Source organism: Trachemys scripta, chromosome 3, assembly GCF_013100865.1.
Source record: "Trachemys scripta elegans isolate TJP31775 chromosome 3, CAS_Tse_1.0, whole genome shotgun sequence".
In the NCBI taxonomy this organism is placed as follows: Eukaryota; Metazoa; Chordata; order Testudines; family Emydidae; genus Trachemys; species Trachemys scripta.
In genome coordinates, this window is record NC_048300.1 from 199,137,706 (window position 1) to 199,159,514 (window position 21,809).

At 47.6% G+C, this 21,809-nt stretch overlaps 1 pseudogene; it reads right to left on the reverse strand.

Moving 5' to 3' along the window:
• The window catches only part of LOC117875555, a 62,790-nt pseudogene extending 49,065 nt beyond the window's left edge, over window positions 1-13,725 (reverse strand).
• Window positions 13,726-21,809: the final 8,084 nt, after the last annotated feature.

A 21,809-nucleotide genomic window follows, 5' to 3' on the forward strand; every position in this document is an offset into this window, starting at 1 on the left:
CACTTCCTAAAGCCGGCCCTGACTGACAGGGCGACATCAACACTGCATACACGCACACAAGGCATTAAAGACCCCTCTCTAAATCAGAAGGCAAGGCCTCCCTTTTGTCAACACTGAAAAAAAGGCAAGGAGCTCTCAGGGCAGCCATTAGGAGTTAACAGACACCGGCAGCTTGTCCTCAAGCTCAGGTGTGTCCATAGTTCCCATGAATAGAATCAGTGATGCAGAACAGAGTGCACAAGTTCCTCATTTGAGAAACCAGATCCTTGGGCCACTCATTCCCCTCAGGTGTCAGAGCTGGAGCCTCTATCAGCCCTACCTTCTATAAATATGTGAAGAGGGATCCTCCCTCTATCAAACTCTAACTTAGCGTTTGGGGAAGCTCCCCATTCCTCGCTGATGAGACAGCAAGAGAAAGCTCTTCAAATACACCCTGATTCCAGGTGCTTGTGAGGAAGTTCTGCTCCACAGTTCCAGACTAGAGGAGAAGAGGGAATGGAGGAAAAAACCTAGACCCTCCGTTACTCAGAGCTTCACCGTGCTTTGAAATAATAGTTTACACACACAAAATAAACATAAAAAAACCACCCCACAACCCCTAGGCATTAGTTTTAATTATTTTTGGGCATCCTCATGTGAGCTGGACACATTATAGAAAGTGCATATTACTGTTCCCGGCTCCAAGATGCTTACAGTCTAAGTGATGAACATGACTGCCAGGCAGGGGTATAATCAGATCTCAGCTGGGGACGTAGGGGAATAAAAGAAAGATGGTCTCAGTAACTCATATTAGGTAGAGGTATGTTTTGATGGATCGCTGTTCCTGCCTCAATATATATTTAATGCAAATATTTGTATAGGTGATGCTGCAGAATTATGGTTTTAGGAGCCATCTGAATGCGGCAGAGGTGGAAAATTGACAGATTTTAGAAAACATATCCTGCACAGGAAGAAGCATGGAATAAGGACAGGAGATGTCTGAGACAGAAGGCTACAAAAGGGGCATAGAGGTTAGCATAACTGTTAGAGTGGGTACTGCAGGGTGTGGGGATGAGTGAAGAACGTGAAATGAGACCAGGTCGGAGATGGAGGCAAGAGCTGCAAAATGGGGTACCGTGAAAGAACGAATTAGAAGCCTGAACTTGATATGTAGAAAAATAAGAAACGAAAGGGGAAGGGGAAGAGGATGACACTGTTGAAGCAACAGATTGTTTTAGCAAGACCCAAGATAAGGAGACTGCAATAGCTGAGGGGGGAGATGATTAAGGCCTGAATAAGGAGTTGTGCATGTTAGAAGATCAGGGTTGGAAAAGACTTCAGGTGGTCATCTAGTCCAACCCCCTGCTCAAAGCCCAACTCAATCATCCCAGCCAGGGCTTTGTCAAGCCGGGTCTTAAAAACCTCTAAGGATGGAGATTCCACCACCTCGCTAGGGAACCCATTCCAGTGCTTCACCACCCTCCTAGTGAAATAGTGTTTCCTAATATCCAACCTAGACCTCCCCCATTGCAACTTGAGACCATTGCTCCTTGTTCTGTCATCTGTCACCACTGAGAACAGCCGAGCTCCATCCTCTTTGGAACCCCCCCCCACTTCAGGTAGTTGAAGGCTACTATCAAATCCCCCCCTCACTCTTCTCTTCTGCAGACTAAATGAGACCAGTTCCCTCAGCCTCTCCTCATAAATCACATGCCCCAGCCCCCTAATCATTTTCGTTGCCCTCCACTGGACTCTCCCCAATTTGTCCACATCCTTTCTGTAGTGGGGGACCCAAAACTGGACGCAGTATTCCAGGTGTGGCCTCACCAGTGCCGAATTGAGGGAAGTGATTATTCCCCTCTATCTACTGGCAATGCTCCTACTAATACAGCCCAATATGCCATTGGCCTTCTTAGCAACCAGGGCACACTGTTGACTCATATCCAGCTTCTTGTCCACTGTAATCCCCAGATCCTTTTCTGCAGAACTGCCACTTAGCCAGTCAGTCCCCAGCCTGTAGCAGTGCATGGGATTCTACCGTCCTAAGTGCAGGACTTTGCACTTGTCCTTGTTGAACCTCATCAGATTTCTTTTGGCCCAATCCTCCAATTTGTCTAGGTCACTCTGGACCCTATCCCTACCCCCCAGCATATCTACCTCTCCCCCCAGCTTACTGTCATCTGCGAACTTGCTGAGGGTGCAATCCATCCCATCATCCAGATCATTAATGAAGGTGTTGAACAAAACCGGCACCAAGACCCCAGGGGTGGGACACTCCGCTTGATACCGGCTGCCAACTACACATCAAGCCATTGATCACTACCCATCAAGCCCAACGATCTAACCAGCTTCCTATCCACCTTATAGTCCATTAATCCAATCCATACTACTTTAACTTGCTGGCAAGAATACTGTCGGAGACCGTATCAAAAGCTTTGCTAAAGTCAAGATACATCACACCCACCGCTTTCCCCATATCCACAGAGCCAGTTATATCATAGAAGGCAATGAGGTTGATCAGGCATGACTTGCCCTTGTTGAATCCATATTGACTGTTCCTGATCACCTTTCTCTCCTCCAAGTGCTTCAAAATGGATTCCTTGAGGACCTGCTCCATGATTTTTCCAGGGACTGAGATGAGGCTGACTGGTCTGTAGTTCCCCCGGATTCTCTTTTTCCAGTCATCCAGGACCTTCCCCAATCGCCACGAGTTTTGAGAGATAATGGCCAATGGCTCTGCAGTGACATCAGCCAACTCCCTCAGCACCCTCGGATGCATTGCATTCAGCCCCATGGACTTCTGTATGTCCAGCTTTTCTAAATAGTCCTTTAACCTGTTCTTTCACCGCTGAGGGCTGCTCATCTCCTCCCCATACCGTGCTGCCCAGTGCAGTAGTCTGGGAGCTGACCTTGTCTGTGAAGACCGAGGCAAAAAAAAGCATTGAGTACTTCAGCTTTTTCCACATTAATGGTCACTAGGCTGCCTCCCCCATTCAGTAAGGGTCCCACACTTTCCCTGACTTTTTTCTTGTTGCTAACATATTTGTAGAAACCCTTCTTGTTACCCTTCACATCCCTTGCTAGCTGCAACTCCAATTAGCAGGGGTAGAGTTTTTAAATGCTGAAGGAGAGAGAGACCGAGGCAAAGGACGAGATGCCGTAAGTCACAATCTTCCTCTGAGTCTCCCAGTAGATTCTGAACCATTAGGGCTTCTCTACACTTACCGGGGGATCACGAACAGCGATCAATGCATCGGCAGTCAATTTAGCGGGTCTAGTGAAGACCCACTAAATCGACCGCTGATCGCTCTCCGGCCAAATCCTGCACTCCACCGGATCAAGAAGAGTAGGGGGAGTCGATGGGAGAGCGTCTCCCGTCGACGTTTTGTAGTGTGGACCCCACAGTAAGTAGATCTAAGCCATGTTGATTTGAGATACGCTATTCACGTAACTCAAATTGCGTAGCTTAGTTCGAATTTCCCCTGTAGTGTAGACAAGGCCTTAATTAGCTCTTATGGGCAGGGACAGCACCGTATCTAGCACAGTACCGAGTACATCCTCTGCACAGAGTCAATTACTCTTTTTTAAAACCAGAAAAAACACTTGAGAATTCCATGCGAGCGCAGACAAACTCATTACATTGTGCAAAGAGGAAATAGTCAGAACCTTCTTTTAAACAAATCTACCAAAGCAAAAACAAGGAAAGATTTCAGCAGGAGTCAGGAACTGCAGGAAAATTCTCTTGAAATTCAAGCAATGCCTTTATCTGAAGCAGACAGAAAGGAAAACATTGTGTGGTAAATTGCTGTTTGTACAGAAAAGACTGGGGCTGTACTGTTTGTGTTCATCCCTCTCTCAGCTCTGCTACAGCTCACTCCAAGGGCTAGCCTACGCTGGTCGCCACAGTGCTTTAATGTGGTTTGTGTGGTTGCGGTGCAGTGCTGAGAGAGAGCTCTCCCAGTGCTCTAAAAAACCCACCTCCACGAAGGGCGGAGCTCCCAGCGCTGGTGCACTGTCTACACCGGGCTTTACAGTGCTGAAACTTGCTGCACTCAGGGGGGTGTTTTTTCACACCCCGAGCAAGAAAGTTGCAGCGCTGTAAATTGCCAGTGTAGACAAGCCCTTAGTCATTCTCCATTAGCAGAGGTGTGGGCAAATAAGAGTTAAACAGCATTCTTTACAGGTGTCCTACACAAAGCAAAGTCTTGAGACTCGTGAAAAGCAAAACAGTATAGTGGTACACTGAGCTAAATCAACTGTGCAAACCCTAATTGTGTAACCATTTTCTGAGCCAGGGACTGGAAACAATACTTTGATTTCCATAATGAGCTGAAGTACTTTTTCAAACAGTCCCAGCAAGCCAAGCACCAAGTGTTAGTCAGCAGAGAACATTTATAATGGGATTTATTGTAGCAGAGATGCAAAACAGTCACAGGACTGTTGTCGTAGTTTTAATCCCATCAGAAAGACTCAACATGTGTGTTGATCAGAGTGCTAATTTCTCCTACCTGCCAACAGAACACAGATTATTTCCCTGATTACAATGCATCCCTTTGGGGACCTCCATGTGAAGCGGACAGTGCCAATTCCTTACAGTAATGTCCTGATTTAAATGCCTTGTGAGAGGAAGGACACTTCATGCGATCAGAGCATCTCATGTGCTAACAACTATGCAGCAGAGGGAGTGTACAGGAGGAGACCCACTCTTCATGAGCTGCTAGCCTTGGATAAAAGAGCAAAAGAATATTTTTTTCAATTGTAAGCATGGCAATCAATCACTTTTCCAGCATCCCTGTAAGGCTATATCTTTGCTGCAAAGTTAACTCTGCCTCCTTCCTGGGTGTTGCCCAAACCCCAGCGCCCATCCACACACACAGACTTCTCACCTGAGCATGGTGGGGCTGCCTACCCAGCACATTCTGGGATATAGGCTAAAGCCCAAGCGTTGCTTACACTAGGGTTGGTAAGTCCTGCTAATGCCATCCCATTATTCCACCTCTCCTGCTCCCTGGCTGCTCAAAAGTACAGTCAAGTTCTCCCACAATTCACTGGGAAGGAGTCAGAGCAGCTCAGCTTAGTGCAGCGCTAAGAACCATGGGATATCCCCCCCCAGAAGTCCTACCGCCTCACATGACTGAGTAAAGCACTAGCGTGGATGCAGTGGAGTGGACACACTTGACTACACTGCTTACACCTGAGCCAAGCCAAACCAGGAAGCAATGATCTGCGTGAACTGCAGTGAAGATTGTATACCTTCGTTAGTCTGGGGGCCATGTTAAATCTAATCTCCTCCTGGAGGAGAGGCAAATGATCTCCCTTCCTAATCCATCAGTTCTTAAGTAGCTGGAAGTTGTGGCTGTTGAAGGACACAAAGTAACCTCCCCCTCCCCCCAGGAAGTAAGAGTGCTATAACTAGCTCTTGATCTGGTGAGCAGGAGACCACAATGCAAAGTCTAATGTGAGTCACGCAGACAAATGAATCACCCCATGCTAGGAAGGCTCCTCTGTGACAGGAGGGTGTGTCTTCTACCAGGAGAGACTCTGAACGGGGATACTCTCTCGCCCAGTTTATCCTTGTTTAAATGCTGAACGTCACCTAATCTCTTCATTAGATGCTCCCAAAACCACAATCAACAGGAATCTAAATCCCTGCTCTGAAAGCAAGGGACCAAACAAAGCCAGCCCTGTTTTGTGCCTTTTGTATGTAGGCTAGAGGAAGTGCTCATGACACAAGCACACAACTCATGTTAGCCCTTCACCCTTCCAGAGCAAGGCAGAGACCCTCCGCAAGATGCACGTCATGCATGGGGCTTGAAGATTTACCAGACACCTAACAGCTGGAGGACTCAGCCTACTAGTCCAGAGGCAGAAATGTAAAATGAAGAAGGTGGGGGCTCCAGCAGGGAGGTCCTAGGGCAAGACTTTGCTGAGTAGTCCATCTTTCACCCCACCCCCGCCAAACACCTACTGGGGAGGACATTTGGATTTTGGCCTGGACTCTACTTGGGGGCATCGTCTTTCATATCATCCTCTAAAGTTATCAGGTGTCTGAATGGCTGCTGCAGACATGGGCAGTAAACTTATGAGTAACTGCTGTGCCTAATTCCGTAGCTCAATGCAGTAGCACTAGTGTGAAATGGACAATTCTTGACAGCTTCACAGCTGCCCACAGCTTTCTAAATAGCAGCAGAAAAACTGATCAGATGCCCTGATTTCACACGCCTGCTGCTTGTGGCTCCAGTGCCACTCCTTCGCAGAACCAACTCTCTTCATACTCCGGGCTTGTCTAAACAGAAAAGGTATCTGTACACTTATACCAGCCCAACCTATCATTTATAGCATGCTATCGTTATTTGTATTAGTGGAGCACGAGGTATACCAGCATAAATCCCTGTGTGAACATTCTTAGCAACTTAAACTAAACCAGAAAGCAGCACTAATTCTGGAATCAGAATGTCTACACTGGGAGTTATGCCAGTAGAACTACAACAGAGTAATTATACCAGAGGTTAACTTCACAGCCATTAGGGCTAGTTATAATTTAATTAGATGAAAGTTTATATTATGCAGAAATTGGTGGCTTAGCTACCAACTTTAGCAAGGGGAAGCTATCCACCCTTAGTAAAGGATTTTTCACATTCAATTCAGGTCACCCAAAATCAGGACTCAGATTTATGAGGGGGCTCTGAGTGGATGGAGGGGGCAAAAATGATCGGGTCAATCAAATGAAAAATACGGAACAGAGTAGTTAGCTGCCCAAGGAGAACGTCACAGGACAGAGAAGGCTGCAGTCTTGAGCCCCTGAACATTACTACAGATAGACCAATTGTTAGCACAGAAAGAGTTAAAACCACCAGCTGGGTACCAGGTGCTGTTAGTTACATCTGTAAATTACTCAGAGTTCAGATACATCTTTGGCCATCTTTCCGGTAAAGCTCTTAGCACAAACCGTAAATTGTCCTTTCTTGTGTAGGCCTGCCTACACACCCACTATAGTCAGCGACAGCAATCTGACAGTCGTACTATTTGCTACCTTAGCCATGGCCCATGCGTTACAAACAACAATCCAAGTTGCCCGTACTAAATGCCTACACAGGACAGACAGGTCATTTGGTAGCTGTGAAAATGACAGGCTGGTAATTTTACAATGAACATATCTGTTTAGGTTGATTAGTACTGCACAGAGCAGTAACCTTTCCTTTGTAATCACGCTGACAATCTGTTGCTATGACAGTAAATACTGCAAAGCTCCAACCACAGCTAAAATATCTTGAAATGCGAGAGTCATTTTCTCGTACACAAGTTGGAGGAAAAGGTTTGACAGTTCTTCTAGAAAGCAATCAAGGATCCAGATGACAAGTATAAAGTGTCAGGGTTTAGCCAAATGGAGAAGTGTCTTATCAAGAGCTATCGCTAATCAAGTAGAAAGAGAGCCCTAGAAGCCTCCTGATGTATTTTTAGAGAGATGAATGGAGACATGCAGTTTGGTAGCAACATTCAATGAAAAGCCACCAAGCGACCTTGTCCTTAGGCATGCTGGAGACAGCTCAGACTTGAATAGTTTAGAACACAATGCACAAGACCCAGCTGCTTGCCTTTAATGGTATACACTACCAGCAAGCTGTTGGCAAGATCTCAGCAGTCCCTTAAAAGCACACGTAGGTTAGAGGCCTGGACTGAACAAGTAGGTTAGTTGCGTATGCCAGTGCCGAATGTGTTCTGGAATTTTTTCTGGAGAGTAAACCAAAGCGCCTAACCTCACTTCACTGCTTAGATTAGAAAGTAGCCATCAACCCTTTTCCTGCCCCGGAGGTATAGCATATCTGTAACAGGGCAGGGTAATTTTTAAAAAATGAGACCCTGCAGTCAGTCAGTAATGCACACTAAGCCCTATCAGTATTCTGAAAAGCAAATCCTAATTCGCTGAGGAGCTTGTGTTTTCAGAAACAGCTGCTGAGAGTGTGCCGCAGACACTTTCAATTCATTCATGACACAGCAGCATTCTACATGATGGAGAACAGAGTATTTTTAGTCTACAGGCTCCTAGAGAATTCTGGAGTGCTCAGGACTAGAATAAAGCACATTCTGAAGCCAATGCTAAGAAATGGGCAGCCCAAGGTTGGGTGGGAAGAAAGCCAGAAAATATCTAAAAAGCACTCTGGAGACCAGAACCACCTAGAAAGCGTGAAGTGTAATGACAAAGAGGGTTGCAAACACCACTTGATTTGTCCAATATAGTAACAGGCCTCTAGGAGCAGTTTGTTTGCCACATCCACCCATAACCCTTTCATATCTGGCCTTCAACCACATCAGTTTTGCTGCTGTCACCCATTAACATGATATTAAAACTCAACAGAATATTTGGACGCCTAGTACCTGGAGCACTGTGTCACAGTAGAGGTGCTGTAGCTAGAACAGTCAGCACAAGTCAATTTCCTCAGTAGTACCAAGGTAATGCAGATGTTCCACAGCTGCCTATAGCAGATTCACATACAAGATCAATTAAGCAAAAGGATGCAGCCTAAGATATGGCTCTCTCTGCAGTGGTGGTTTTGATCAGGCCAACGTTTCTAATTAGCTCTCAGAAGGAAATTATAACCGTGCCATGCTTTCAATCCAGACCCTGTGTCTAATCTGTAAAGACTTTGTTGGACTAAAGCCTCTCTTCTGGTGAGCCACCTCACAGTTTCACACCACAAGACAGTTGTGCTTGACAGGAATACTGCTGCAGATGAATCTGCTTAGAGTGGAGCTCTGCAACAATCCTTTGACTGCATCTCCTAACCAGACCAGACCAGAATGAGACCAGGTCTGTTTATTTTCAAAGCATGAAGCAAGATATGTCCCCCCCAAACCCCTTTTTCTCCACCCTTCCCCAGCAATAAGGTTTAAAGAACAGCTATCATTTCTCATGGGGGAGGGGGAGGAATGAGAAGCAGAACATGGAGGAATCTAAGTAACACCTGCTGCAGCAAGGAAAGAAGAATATGCTCCCTTATGGGCAAATTCAGTGTTTCACTGTATGCAACACCCAGATAACATCATAATAAATTAGAAATGCTTAAGATAGACGAATGTCTCCTTGCCCAGATCTCAGTATTACCTTCCTGTTTATAACAGATCCTCAATGGGAGGATAGTACTGAATCTCCATATGGCAACTGGGAGATACCGGAAAAATCACCACTTCCTGATGCATATCTAATTCTGCCTGCAACATCTGTACATGCAGAACTTCCTGCTTATTTCTGTTAGCATTCATCTAGTGCCCGAGCAGAAGATCACAGATCAGGAATCTGCAAGCTCTTCGCAAGCTGGAGGTTTGGAGTCACAGAGACTAGCATCCAGGAGGACTTTGCATCTTTACAAAGCAACTAAAACCAAGGTACCTGTGTTAAAAGACAACAGAATGAGGCTTTCACATAACTAATAGTGGGACTTTGAATCTTAGGATGCCTTATTCACAGCACCATTTTGTTTGTCTCAAGAATAAGGAAAGAGGTGACTGTGGAAGGAGAATGAATAGAAAGCTACTTGTCATTGATAATCCCAAGAGAAAAGCAAAATATCTCCATCTTTAGCTTATGACCCAATAGTTGTTCTGCTATAAAAAGCCACCCCTTACTTTTAAGGACCAACTTTTGCTTTTGGCTTATTAAAAACCACACCCCAAAATCATAGGAGTGAACTCCTCAGTATGCTTTTATTTTTGAGCCTGCCAGCTACTGGCAATCCCTGCCTAGGTACTTATATGGCCCCCATCACTGCAATAGCCAAGTAGCTCCCACAAGTAAAAAGTTACAATATTTCTCACTTCCTTCTTTGCTCACAAGATGGCGGCTTGGGTCGTTTTTTTCCTCTACTGGACAGAGCACTGGATTAGGACTCAGATGACCCAGGTTCAATTTACAGCTCTGCCACTTCTTTGCTGGGAGCCCTTGAAGCACAGGGAAGGAATTGACATGCGCAATTTCCCTATCTGTAAAATGGGAACAATGATACCAACCGCCTTTGTAAAGTGCTTTGAGGCCTATGGATGAAAAACATGCATTATACAAGAGGTAGGTATTACTGTAACTAAGTAGTGAATACGTTATTTCAGAAAGGGCTGGATTTCCTTCAAGCCTCCCCAACACCAAGACTTGAAGTAGTAATTTGTTTGTGTTTTCTCACCTATTCACCCAATTTGGAGTACACATTGAGACCACTTCTTAGCCTGCACCCATTGTACACTTCCCTAAAATATTGGAGGGAACCAGACTAAGTACCTCATGGCAGAACTCTGGTCTACAATCACTGTGAAGCACCAAGTACACTTATTGTTAAACTGTACAACAATGCTTATTGTTAAACCGTTTGCTGGCAAGCTTGTGTACCACTGGAGAATCGTACCTACACAACTATTCTCTTTTCAATGGCAGAAAGTTTTAAATAGCAGAATAGATCCTTCAAGATAGTGTTTTGGATGCTGGAGGCCATAAATGGGTGTGCTTGAGCAGACCCCATGTTATATCCTTCAGATTTTTCAGGTTTCTTTGCCATCTTTAATAATACATGGCTGCATTTTGCAGAATTTTACATGCAGCAAAATTAGCATTGGGCTTGTACATGACCTTGAACAAGAACCCTTTACTTTGGATTCCAGACTTCCATCCTTCCAGTAGCAGAAATAATTTGCACACCAACACGTGTCAGAGTATGGGATGCTGAGATACACATGCAGAATCAGAAGCTAGAAAGAAGATAAAAAAAAAAGTAGGCCACATTTCTCCTGTCACCTCCACTCAAATTTACTGTGATTAGAGTTGCTGGAGTGTTCAAAGACTCAATCAAGACTGAGGTCCCATTATCCGCATCACTGAGGCGGGCACCATATCTGCCCAAGAATTTGCTGTCTCAACAGACAGCATTGGCCAGGAGGGTTGGGAGAGAACAGCAAAAAAAGGCAGCCACCTGTTCTATGCAGTTTTCCAATTGGTTTTCAGCCACCAACTTCCAAACTTGGGGAAGTGAATCATTGTCTCCATTTTACAGATGGGGAAATTGCACTTCCCTCCCTCAGTGAAGCATTATGAACACAAATACATTTAAAGGTTGTGGGACAATCTATAGGAATGGGGGCCCTGAGCAATTAAGATAAAGATACAATTTTAGCCCCTCAAGCTGCAAACACTTATGCATGAGCGCAGTCCCATGGAAGTCAGAGACTATTCATGAGTCCTGTTACATGCTTAAATACGTGTTTGCAGGATCACAGGCTAAATTTTCAATCTTGTGTTTTTTGCCTATATCAGCTTTAGAAGATTCAAGTAAGATACCCTATCACTGTGGCATTTTTTAAACGGCATTTAAAATTTAACAAATAAATTTTAATATAAAGTTGCATTAACACAAATTTTCAAAGCCTGAACGTTACTTGATTTAATAATAAAAAAAAAAATCAAGTGATTTAAACCTGTCTATCCCAGTTCCTAATCTGTAAAATGGGGATAAGAACACTCCTACCTCCAAGGGATGTGGTGAGAATAAATAAGCAATTGCTATGATAATGAAAGCCATGTAAGTACCTACAGTACATAGAGCAATTCTGCTGCTGGTTTCCTCAGGCTCTCGTGAGGGATGGCCCAAGACTGTGGCACTCGCTCCCTTATCCACCATTTCCAGCCCATGCGCAAAGCACAGTTCCTCCCCCTTGGTTTTCTATTAGCCTAACATGCCATGGGTTTGGAAAGGCATCCATACACAATCATTCCCCCTAGGTGAGGCACAGAGGAACCCCGCTTGACTGGTATTAATCACGAGGTTTAACTCTTGAAGGTACTCAGATACGATGGTGATAAGTGCTGTATAAAAAAACCTAAATGGGATACAATACCGTGCTAGTGCCCGAGACCAGACAGCAAAACTAAGGGTACGCCCAGACTACCCACTGGATCGGCGGGTAGCGATCGATCTATCGGGGATCGATCTATCGCGTCTCGTCTAGATGCGATAGATCGATCCCCGAACGCGCTCCCGTTGACTCCGGAGCTCCACCAGGGCGAGCGGTGGTAGCGGAGTCGACGGCGGAGCCACGGCCATCGATCCGGTACCGTGAGGACGGGAGATAAGTCGAAATAAGATACGTCGACTTCAGCTACGCTATTGGCATAGCTGAAGTTGCAGATCTTACACTGACCCCCCCCACACCCCAGTGTAGACCAGGCCTAAGTAGAAGGTGAAGTTAACCTGTCTAGTTTCACTACTGATGCAGGGAGTGGGGGGGATTAATATCAATTATAAAAAAAATAAATCAAATTTTTATAGTTATGTTGATCGTAGTGAAATTTTATTAGTACCACAGATAAAGAAAATATTATTTTAATATAATGACTCTTATGTCAAGTGTCCCTAGAACGTTATAAAAGGGACCATGAGTTTTGGTACAACGTCTGCTTCTGTATACTGAAATTTGGATACCCCCCAAAAAGTCTACTCATGTTTACAAAGATTTCCTTAAATAGGTTTCATCGATGTACATTTACTCATTGCTCCCACACGTTTTATCTACATCAGAGGATCAGCTTCTGTATAAGAACATCCATCAGTTTTTGCAAGATAAACAGCAACGTGGACCCATGTATTTAACATGGTTGAATCCATAAGGTATTCGCAGCTCAATACAGCTCTAGTCCCACAACTCCCATTAACATCAAGGTGACTCATGTGACTCAGACCCCACGCAGCAAGCTGAGAGCACACTCCTACTGCGGAAAGCCACAAGCCCAGTTAACAACATTGCCAAACAGGCAGGTGTCTACACCCACTGTATTCAGAGCACACTGCGAAGCCCCAATCCTGTGTCATCCCTAGCTTGACTCAGTCATGTTGCCTGCTGCCCAACCCAGTCTGATTGGGCAGAGAAGGATTTTCTCAGCCTGAGAAACGATTGCATAGACAGTGAGGGTCGGGCAGCAAACGCTGTTTTAGAAAACACACCCATTTCAAATGAGCAAAGCAGCCGCAACCACCACCAGAAAGGTCCAAGTTTCCCCTGGGGACTCCGTTATTAGACCGGAATCACCCGCTGAACGTTAGCCGTGGTACGAGCTCTGGGGGGAGACAAAGGAAACGGCTCCGGGGATTGAACTTGGCCGGCTTCAGGCAGTGGGATGTGACTCCGGATCAGAGCCGGCCCGTGCAGTCGGCGGGCTCGGGCAAGAACCAGCACCCCCGGGTGTGGGCTCCCAGCGGGGGGGGGATCTACCCCCAGGGCAGCCCCTGGGCAAGGGGAGGTGCCAGGGCGCGAAGGGGGAAACGCAGCACGAGGCGCAGCCCCCCCCCCCCCCGGCGCGGGGAAGATGGAGAATTGCACCCCCCGCCCCCCCCCCCCCCAGCGGGCTCCAGCCCCGGCAGGTGGGATCCGCGCCCGGCCCCCCCGCCCTCCTGGGCTCTCCCCACGGACCCCCCCCCGAGCCCACACGGACCCCCCCCGCGGCACCCCCCACAGGACCCCCCCGCCCTCCGGCGCTCCCCACACGGACCATCACCCCCCGGGGCTCCCCCCCCCGGCACCCCCAGCCCGCCGGCACCTTGTACTTGTCGAAGCCGGCCAGCTGCTCGGGGGTCACGTACTCGTAGCCGGCCATGGCGGCGGCGGCGGCGGCGGGGCGGGCGAGGAAGCGGCCGGTCTGACAGCAGCAGCCGCGAGGGGACTGGCGGCGCGGAGCAGACCTGACTTGGCCCCCGCCGGCTGCCGTAGCCGCCTCCCGAATCACACTCACGCCCTCCCCTGGCTCGGCATCAGCCCACCCGGCGTGCCTGGTGACGTCACCGCGTCGGCCCTCCCGCTGCCGCCATCTTGGGATAGGCTGGGGCAGGCACTGCCTGTGATCACGTGGTACCTCCCAGCCAGGCAGCAGATGGCCCTGAGGCTGGGTCACCCTGGGGCTGCCCCCTGCAGGGGGAGAGGGGAGCCCCTTGGTGCAAGGGGGCCAATAGGGGCAGAATCCCAGGCACCCTAGTGAAAGGGTGGTAGGGGTCCCCTGTGGCCAGGCCAGCCTGCTGGGTGCCAGGCACTGGTGGAGCAGGGCCCGGCCCATTGCTGTAGCCCCCGGGGGGCTGGAGGGGCCAGGACCCTACTGGGCTGCAGGTGCTGCACTCACACAGGATGGTCTGTCCTTGTAGGCTGCAGCCTCAGAGGTGCCGTGGCCGCCAGCGGGAGCCAGCTGGGCCTAGAGACCCTACAGATAAATCCTTCAGGAGAAGTAGCCGTTTGTAAATAGGGGGTTGTAAAACTACACAGGTAGCGATGACAATGCCACTTTACTGCATCTGAGGCTGGAAGGCCTGGGTGTGGGACTGGGCACTGCAGGTCCACAGTAGTAACAAAATCCCCACTCGTCGTAAGGCTGGGGAGAACCATGCTTCCAGGTCTCCAGGCCTTTGCAGGAGGCTCTGATGCATGCTGTCCTCCACGCTCCCTCTGTGTGCTTTGATGCTCAGATCCACTATGGCCCTCACCATGCAGCCATAAACCCAGCCTAGGATTCCCCTTCTGTAAAGGAGTTGCTGACTGGTGTAGAGGCAGTACGCCATCACCCCACAATCCCTGGTGGAGACAGCTTGGCCAAGGAAACAAAGGTGTGTCTGTGTGCTCTGGTGAAATGACCTGTCGGGATTGTTGGCAGCTGGCACGATGTAAAGCAGTCTTCAGTTCAAACGATCTAACACTTCAAGTTGCTGTTATTCATCACTCAGTGTTCTACATTGCTCAAAAATAGACAGTGATCGTTACCTTTGGTAACAAGGTGGATGCGCCATTCTGTATCGGCTAGCAAGTCCTAGGGGCTAAGAGGAAGACTAATGAGATCATAGGGTTTTTCACTTATAAGTCACTAGTGCAAATCTAACCCAGGTTGATAGTAATTAAAACTTTTTCTCATCAGGCGGCTGGCTAATGGCTTATATTGGGATGTCTCAAGCCAATGCTCACAGTGTAGGTGTCTGTAACACAGCCATTGGATGCTGACCCCCACCACATGACAAAGGTATTAACTGTTTGTAACCCTGAACCATGTGTTGTGCTCTCTGGAGTGGCTCACAACTGTGAGTGCCTCTTTCAGGTTCCACGGTCAGAAAACAGGGCAGACGGCCCAAACTGGTTAGATTTCACCAAGCCCATGACAAATGTGAACTCCTGGATCACTGTAATAGTCTCACCATGGAATCACAGACAGTCCCCTCAGACTCTCCAGCCTATCTTGCCATCCAGACAAACTGGACTGTGTAATAAAAGGTAACTCAAACCAAAAATCACACCACACCAGGTTGCTGCTAGTCCCAAGAGACTAGTCACATACCCCAGATTAATTGCTACTAATCAGATCTTCCATGAAAGACAACAGTGGCAGCCAATTCTCTAGTAAACTAACTAAAAGTTTATTAGTTAAAAAAAGAAATTAGAGTTATTGAGAGGTTAAAGCAGGTAAAATATATTAACAGGTGAGTCACAGTTTTTAATTCCAAATGGTGGCAGAGATGTAATAAACTGCCAGTTTTCCAAAAATCTTTTCAGGGAACCCAGGTACTCTCTGGGGATCTCCACTCTGCATCTGGTACACTTCCCTGTCAGAGTCCAAAACAATCCCGAGATAAAAGATCTTTCCTTGTATCCATATTTAAAGCTTCTTCTGACAGGAAACAAGCTGACAGGGTCTCTATCCACCTGAGCTTTTCCTTTGGCGAGGGAGAGGGAGGAAGGAATGTGGAGTCTTTTGACATCCTATCACCACACAACCCTGAGCACTAAAGTTCTTCATTTGCATTTCACAAGCCGTCTTTGTAGTTTGAGGGGCGTTTTACATACAGGGTGTACATAATGTCAATGTTTGCTGTTACGTTACAACAGGAACAGTTAGTGAAAACAATACAAATAACATTCCACTAGTTTTCATGAAGTTTAAACATCTTGCTTTGATCTATGCTAATACGGTTTAAATGCCAAACACACTCATACAATTAACAAATGCTTTGATCTATACTGATAGACAAGTGAACTGACCTGGCTGTGACCTGAGCTGGCATCTAGTCTGTCAGATCACACCATGTCAGATGACTGGGGCCAGGAAAGTGAAAATCAGTCTCTTACCAGGTCTCCTGGGTACCACCCCTTTATTAGTCTCCACAGCACAAATTCCATCATTGTCACTGTTTACAGTCACAGGAGAGGCCAATGATTCAACAGGCGATGGACTTCTGAGAAATGGAAACTGAGTTTTCCCAACAGCTAGCTCACAACTGGGGAGCTTGCCTTTAGGTTACATCAGAACGACCATGGACTTCAGCACCTCCATGACGAAACGTACAACATGTCTTCAGCTTAGCTTCCCCATAGAGACCACACACAAAACACCCCTACCAAAAACAATCACTCCAGTCAGAGCAGGGAGTCCTGCATTTAGAATGTGGAAGGAACTCAGATACTGCGGTGATGCCCTTGCCGTACTTACCTAGATACATGAAACAGACTGACACTGCATTCCCCTCTAAAACAGAGCTCAGGCATTGATATGATACGGGGGGAGCATGGACTACCATTGCTTTTATTTGACCAGCTCAGTGGGTGAATTGCTGATTTCAGTCTCCCATGCTGCCAGTGCAGTTCCTTTCACCAGCTGTACATTCACACACACAAACTTTTAGCATGTCAGGGCCCAAGAACGCAGTTTAATGTGGCCTCAGTTCAGTGCTGGCCGGATTCTCCTCTCACCGAGGCTGGTCTTACACTGCATTGATTTTAGTGATGTTACTCCTGATTTACCGCAGGGTAACTGAGAGGAGAGTCAAGCCCTGAATATATGAATATACTACAGAAAACTAACAAACCTCCCGCCAGCAGCTGCTCAGATCTCAAAATGGTCAACCTGCCCCAAAACGGCTGTACCAACAGCCTCAGATGAGCACAGTCTTACTATTTTCTTTGGTTTTAAGTTAACTTCACATTAGTTGATTTGGTTTTACGAAAAGAACAGGAGTACTTGTGGCACCTTAGAGACTAACAAATTTATGAGAGCATAAGCTTTCGTGTGCTACAGCCCACTTCTTCGGTTACATTTTGTTTTCTCTTGGGTTTTAGAACTACCACTTTAATCAATTGTAGCTGAATACTTCATCTAGAGAAGGGTGAGATGAAGAAGGAAAGAATCTCACCTAATGATCAATACAAATAACAATCTCTCTCTCTTTATTCCTGTCTTCACATCCCTGTCTCTTTCTACGGCCTTGTCATTGTCCCTACTAAAGTCTCCTCCGCAGCTTCCGCCATATGGAACAACCTCATCCGTTCTCCAGGCTAAATCCTCACCTAGTGGAAATCAGCATAGCTCAATGGAGCTACTCAGAATTAAACTAGATGAGGGTCTGGCCCTATATACTCATTCAAAATGCACCTGAAAATGTCCCTTTTCTCCCTTGCCTGCTGTACTGTTTAATTTACATACCTCTCTCCTATTGAAATGAGGACCAGATCGACTGTGTAAATCAAACTCAGCGGAGTTACTCTGGATTTATACCTGTCCAAAGGAGCCCAATTCTCCTCCCGCTCATGCTGTTTTACGTCAGTGTAACTTCATTTACTTCAGCGGACTTGCTCCTGATTTACACCTGGGTACCCGATCACCTCTCGTTACAGAACGTTTTCCCGTTTTCTTGTAGAACCTGCTTACCCTGGTAAGTGGCCCGTGAACCTCATTAACAAAAGGCAACTGCCTGAAGAAAGCTTGTCTCGTTCGCCAGCCGAAGCTGGCCCAATAGAAGACAATACCTCACCCACCTTGTCTCTCTAAAAGGCAATTAGACATTTTTGGGAAAAGGCTGAAGATGAAATAAAATATTGCACTGCTTATTCCATGGACATGCAGCTCTACGGCTCCTTCCCCGTGGGCTGGGACAGGACCAATTCCCTGCCTGGTCAATGTCTGGCAGAGACGGGGACCTGGCTGGAAACCCGCTGGCATCGGCTCAGATAAAAGGGAAGCAATGCTGCTTGGCAAGAGGAAGCAGTTTGAGGACAAAGCCTGTGTCTGCTCCATCGGCTGAGGGCCCTGGCCTATCTATTGTCAAAGTAGCCTGAGGCCTTGGGTTTCTCCTGGGCTTTTCTCTGCTCTGGACTCCCACGCAGTGGCAGTGGCCAGAGGCTCTCTTCATTTTTTGCTGACCGTTCCTCTCAGATTCAGACCTGACCGTGATCATCTGGACCGTTGTGACCTCTAGTCTAGATCACTGCAACGTGCTGTCCCTAGGGCTAATGCCCAAGGCCACTTTCAAGCTTCAGCTAGTGGGTAATAGGGCCTTTTGAGTAGGACAGACAGCCCAGCGTGCTGCTCTCTGCTCTGCCTGCCAGCTCACTTCCAGCTGAAATTACTAACGATAAAGCTCCAATTGCTTCCCACGTGCCGAGCAGCCGTAGCTCCAGCTGAAGTCAAAAGGATCCAGAAGTGAAAACCAGACAGCAAGTTGGCTAGGCCCCGGTTAGCTCAGCTCAGCTCTCTCCCTATCCCCTGCCTCAGCACGTGTGCTCGGAAGACGGGCTTTGGTTCTCTGTCCTAGGGATGACGCTGGGGGGAGGAGAGGGCAGGGCATTCTCCGGGTCAGGGCTTGCCCCTCCGAAATTCAATCCCAGCAGCTATTCCTGAGCCCAAACCTGGCCACTTTCAGAGTGAGGTGTAAGACAAGTCTTTGCTCCGGCTTCCCAATCAAACCAGGGCCTTGCGATCCCCTGAATTTAACCCAGCTGCTGAAATTCACCAGCTCAGCCCTTCTCTGGGAGGCTGGGCTCAGCGAGTACATGATCCCTGTTTTGAGGAAGGTGATTTCTGACATCTTTGTAACGCATTTCACCTTCGTTTGATTCCCCCCCCCCCCCCCCGCTTCTTCTAATCTTTACCTGTCAGGACCCTGGCCAAATTCTGCTTTCAGTTACACCGGAGTAATTCTGGATTAACTCCATTGACTTTAGAGGAGTTGCTTCAGATTTAGATCCTGTCTATACTGCACCTATTAACTGTGATTTTGTAACCAGTTAGGGGAGTAGCCAGTTACTGTTGGTTGTGTGATTCTGTTATTGGTCACACAAAGCTTTTTTGTCATTGCATCCACACTTAACATGCTGCCTAACCTTGTTCGTATCAGTGCGTGCTGGGAAAATCTGGGCAGCTCTCCTCAACAGAACTATCCTCACTAGAGAACAGAGTGGCTGAAGGATATGCAGAGAGGGCAGCACCAGTAACCCGTGGGGCAATGCATTCTGGGATAGCCCAGCTCACAGAGAACTGGGAAGAAGGCAGACTGGCCAGATCGGTTTGGGGTAGGGAGAGGGTCCTGTCCGCATCATAATAACACCGTCACAGCCGAGTTATAGTGACACAGCCATAGGCAAGTGTGAAACGCTTTAGCTGCCATGGCTACTAACCCTGTTTTTACCAGGTGTTGGTTGTGTAGTGTGGAAGCAGAGAAAAGAACTGACAGAAGGGAACTGCAATGCATGATGGTTGTTAGCAAGAGTCAGGCTTCGTTAGCAAGAGACAGTCTTTGTTAGCAAGAGTCAAGCTAGCTGTGACCCTGATAACGCGAGATTTGTAGAAGCGAGGATTGTGTGAGGATTGTGTGAGACGGGTGAGAAAGAGTTGTGTAAGAAGTCATTGTGACCTCAGTATAGATAAGGTGAAGAAGACCTTGTGTAGATAAGGTATAGAAACTAATTGTATGTAGGCAAGAGTCAAAACAAGTAAGGAAATGAGATATCAAGATGGCCTATGTATAAACAAAATGCAGCTGTCCCTCATTATTTCTGTAATGAAAGGTATAAATGCTTGCTGTAATTAGTTACCAGAGAGAGACCTGCTTGCTCTCTCCTCTGCACATGTGAGAGTTAATAAAAAGCTCTGACTTGCTGTACCTAAACAAAATAGTGAGAACTCAGTTTTTCTCCGACAGTAGACACAAACCATGTTGAGAGCCAATCAGTCCATGAAATGGTTACAAACTTGGTTCACAGTTGTCATGTGGACAGGGCCTTGCACTGAGGTCACGGAGATCAGAATCCCTCCCCCTTTTCCATCAGCTCTGAACTCAACTCCTATTCAACACCTGGTTCAGCACCACTTAACTGCTGAGCATTGGCTGAATGCATCCCAATGATGTGGAATTGTTTGTGCTTATTCTCTGCAGACTAAGGAACCGTCCGTACTGATCCCGGCCTCTATTTAGTCACGTCTCTAAAACCACCCATTATTTTCATCACTGGAGCATCCAGGCACTGAGCATTCAGCGTGATTAAAAACTACACTCGTAAATAATACATACGGTTACCCCTGGGAGCAGCCTGGAGCCCATCCCTGCAGCAGTAGAGAGCTCTGCTGCCAGGCAAAATCCTCCCGCAAAGGTTTGTGCAGCTGCAAAAGGGCCAAACTGGGCATCTCTACACAAAGAGCCCTTGTGCAGCGGGTCTCAGCGGGGAGCTAGCGGAACGGCAGCCTCTCCCCAGGGCACGGCCCACCTGCTTAGCTGTGATCGCATCACTGCCCATTAACGGAGATAAAAGCCCGGGGATCCATGTGGCCATGGAGTCACTGGCCACATCCACCCCCCACCCCCTGTCCTTCCCTTTGCACTGCTGCGGACTAACCCAGGAGAAAGCACTGCTTTGGGGGACAGAGACCACCACTTGCTGGCATAGCCTACCATCACCATCTTGCCCCATCCCGGTCCTTCTGCTTCCACACAGCAGGACACGGAGCTCAACCAATGTGCCCTGCCCTGAAGGCTGCCAGACGGGGGTTCTGGGGAATTTTGCACTGTGTCCCTGGCAGAATGCCACTGCTATGTCTTATAATGCTGTCAAGCCTTTTGGGCTAATGTGTTTGTGGCCCGGTGGACCTGTCCGCCAACGTGGGGACAGAGCAGTCAGCCACCCCCAGCTCTGTTTTAATCCCTTCCACTGGGACTCAGCCAACCATTACCTGCTGCTTGGCTGGATCACCTGGTTCCCGACACCTGCTGGGCTTCTACGTGGGTCAGGGCTTGCTGCTCCCGGGCTCTGCAGGCCTTTAAAGGGGCAGACCCCCCCTGCTCCAGTGTGGGTGAAAGAGAGGGAGGGGGGGATAGCTCAGTGGTTTGAGCATTGGCCTCCTAAACCCAGGGTTGTGAGTTTGATCCTTGAGGGGGCCATTTAGGGAACTGGGGCAAAAATCTGTCTGGGGATTGGTCCTGCTTTGAGCAGCGGGTTGGCCAAATAACCTCCTGAGATCCCTTCCAACCCTGCTCTTCTATGATGCAAACTGCAAGTGCCACAGTTTCCATTATTGGTTGTGCAGCACTGGCCCTGTGCTAGGTGTTGTACAGAACAAAGACAAGTCCCCGTTATACTGGTTTCTAGTTCAGTAGCATTTACAGTCTCTGATCAAGCTCAAGGCCCTGTTGTGTTAGGTGCTGTACAGACAGAGAAGAAAGCAAGTTCCCTGCCCCAAAGAGCTTGCATTTGAAAGACACAGAGAAGCCAGGACCCACTGGAGCTGCACCAAGAAGGACATAAGGTGGAGGGTTTGGGTTTGGTGATTGTTCACCCCCTACTTGTGGACATTGCAGGAGAAGTGAGTCTTTGGAAAGAGCTTTCAAGATAAACCCAGGTCAAATGCATGTGGCAAAAGACCACCTTGGCTTAACCACGAGATCTTGCACGATCTAAAAAATAAAAAGGAGTCATATAAAAAATGGAAACTAGGACAGATTACAAAGGATGAATATAGGCAAACAACACAGGAATGCAGGGGCAAGATTAGAAAGGCAAAGGCA